We start from the raw sequence: 2769 nt of genomic DNA on the forward strand, positions 1-2769 counted from the left end.
AAAGCCATATGAGAAATTTGCATGAGAGCTGGGCAGAGGACTCATTTGGTTATGTTGTTGGTTCTCCTTTCTTTAACAAATAATCACTGTTTCATGCCAATAGATTTTTAAAAATCAAAAGTGAAAGGCAATGACATGATGAATGAGATCATGATTTTAATAATCTCTCAGTGTAAGGGAAACAAGAATAATTGTAAGGAAGCCTCCACTGCTAAAGAAGGCACGACTCTTCTGAGCACACCCGGCATAGTTCTCCCTCATCCCAGTTTTGTGGTGGTTTATTGTTTTCTGTGAGATTCCCTCCATGTTTTGGAGTGGTGCGTGCATCGAGCTTGAGACCATTGCTCATAGACCAGGCTGATTGGACACCACGGGCTGAATTCAGAGGGATGTCCCAGAGCACCGGGTTGGGTGAAGTAGGTCAGGCCATTTTCTGTTAGTAGATTTAATGGGAAACAAATCTGTTCTGAATTCTTTCTGTGCATCCTTGCTGTTGTGGACTGAAATCAGATCCTTACATAATGTGTTTTCAGAGCTGTGCCTCCAGAGTCATATGCAGAGCAGTGCAGGCTGTGTGCCTCTTCTCTCCTCATCAGAGATGTGACCCTGCAGAAGTGGCATCCAAATCTCTTTTCCCTCTGACCCGGAGGCTTCTGGCAGAGCTGTTACTGGCAGCTCTTCCCCAGTCCTGCTATCAGCCATTCCACCAAGAAATTCTTGGGCCACAAGTGACTTCTGTCACTTCTGCATCCCTCGAGCTTTCACGGCCTCGCCAGGAGCCCAGTGCACCCCAGGCAGGCGCCTGGGCTTAAGGAATTACTGAGCCCCAGCCTGCTCCGCTCCAAACAAATCTGTACCTTAAAGGGGCATTCCATCTGAACCAGCCTCATTACAGAAAACATTTCCTCTTACTGGTAACAGTTCAGGAGAGAAAGGTCTTTGAGTGCTTCCTTAGGATAAGGGTTTGGAAGGTAGAATCTTAAACACACACCTGGCGTGAAATAAACAGGGCCACAGGCCTTATCAGGCTTTATTTTTAGACTCAGAGACTAGTAGTTAAAGAATTGTTTTGAAATACCAGCTGAGTAAAACTGAATTTATTATTAAAGAAGAAATACAAGACATTAGGTGTTACTTCTGAATTTTTGCTTTCTGTTCCAAACACTGTTATTTTAGCCCAGTATTGTTATTTGTGCCTTTGTGTTTAAACAAATTGGTTTAATCAAATTCAAAACTACTTGCAGTGACTTACAGGTGACTTACTGGCTGGAGGTAGAAAGATAGTGAGGAAAAAGAGAGAAAGGGACAGACAGGCACCCCAAGAAAAAACATTAACGCCTTGCTAGGATTCATCAGCCACCCTCACAACTGCTCTCTCCTGAAACCAGTCACATCAATCCTGACTGGCAGCAGTGGATCAGCCGATGAGCTTTGAGGGCAGGCTTATGCTCCTGTGTGTCAAGAAACATTCTGTCCTGCAGAGCAGGCAAAAAAATTGGGGGTGAGGGGGAGTAAAGGAAGGATAAACAGACCCACCCCAGCTCAGCTCAGCTCAGCAGAAGAGGAGCAGCTTCTGCAGGCCAAATCCCAGGAGGCAGGAGTGGAACCATGGCATGAAGGAGTGGAACCATGGCGTGAACAGGCCAAGACCTTGGTGAGAACCTGGGCCAGAAGCAGCTTGTGTCTGAGCTCACTCGCTGGCTCTGTGCAGACCTTAGCACCTCCATGTCCTGCTCCCATTCAGTTCAGCACCAATCATATCCAGTTAAGTCCTAAATTCAGCAGAATGTCTGTCTTCGGTTCCTGATTAAGTTTCTACTCTTGAATTTTGAGAAATTTTATTTTGAAAGATAAGAGGTGTGGCTTCTCACTTATTTCCAGGGACAACTTGTATGCCAAGTTTCAGCAATGAAAGTTTATGAGGTTCTAGATGAAGGTAGAGACCTAAACTTCCAGGTGAAAAAATAATAAAACTGCAGCAGATCCTTGACTGACATCGTAGTAGCAAGTGTCACTGTGAGGCTCCTCTTACAGTGTAGATCTAGGGTCAGTTTTCCATCTTTTTCATGTCAATTATTTCAGTTATATATAAAATATAAAATGCCCTGCATGCTCAGGAACAAAGCAAAATAAGAGTTCTTTTAAATTTAACTTATGGAGTGAAAATAGCTGAAAAAATATACTTAATTTTTACAAAAAATGCTCAGCTTGGGTAATACGATCTATAGATTGCTTTCATAATGAACCTAAATTTGAAGGTTAACATTTAAACAAATGCATAAATAATTTAGGTGAAATAGCTAAGCTTCAGTCCCATTAAACTTAGGCTCCTAAGTGCCTAAATAGCCTGCAGGAATGGGACTCAAGCACTTCAGGAAATTTTACTCAAACCTTAATAGACTGTTCACCTCCCCTCGGAGCATGCTGCCTGCCGTGCCCGGCGAGTGCTCTCGGTGAGACAGCAATTTTGCAATGGAAGTAGCATTTAGTATCAATTTTTTAAATTGTTTTGCATATTTGCTACTGAGGTAGACGGCTTTGCGTCTTTTCTGTATGGATCGGGAGCATAACTGGGAATTGTGTTTCTGATGGAGAAGTCCTAGAGAACTCCCTGGAAAAGCGCTGAGCGGGAGCGCTCCGGGAACCGCAGCGGATGCAGCGGGCCGGGCCGGCCCGCAGCGGGAGCGGAGCCACCGGGCTCCTCTCGGGGGATCTCGGGCTCCCGCAGGGGGGGGGTCTCGTCCGGCAGCCGGCCGGGGACCCACCCCT

This window comes from Egretta garzetta, unplaced genomic scaffold (genome assembly GCF_000687185.1).
Source record: "Egretta garzetta isolate BGI_Z169 unplaced genomic scaffold, ASM68718v1 scaffold213, whole genome shotgun sequence".
NCBI lineage: Eukaryota > Metazoa > Chordata > Aves > Pelecaniformes > Ardeidae > Egretta > Egretta garzetta.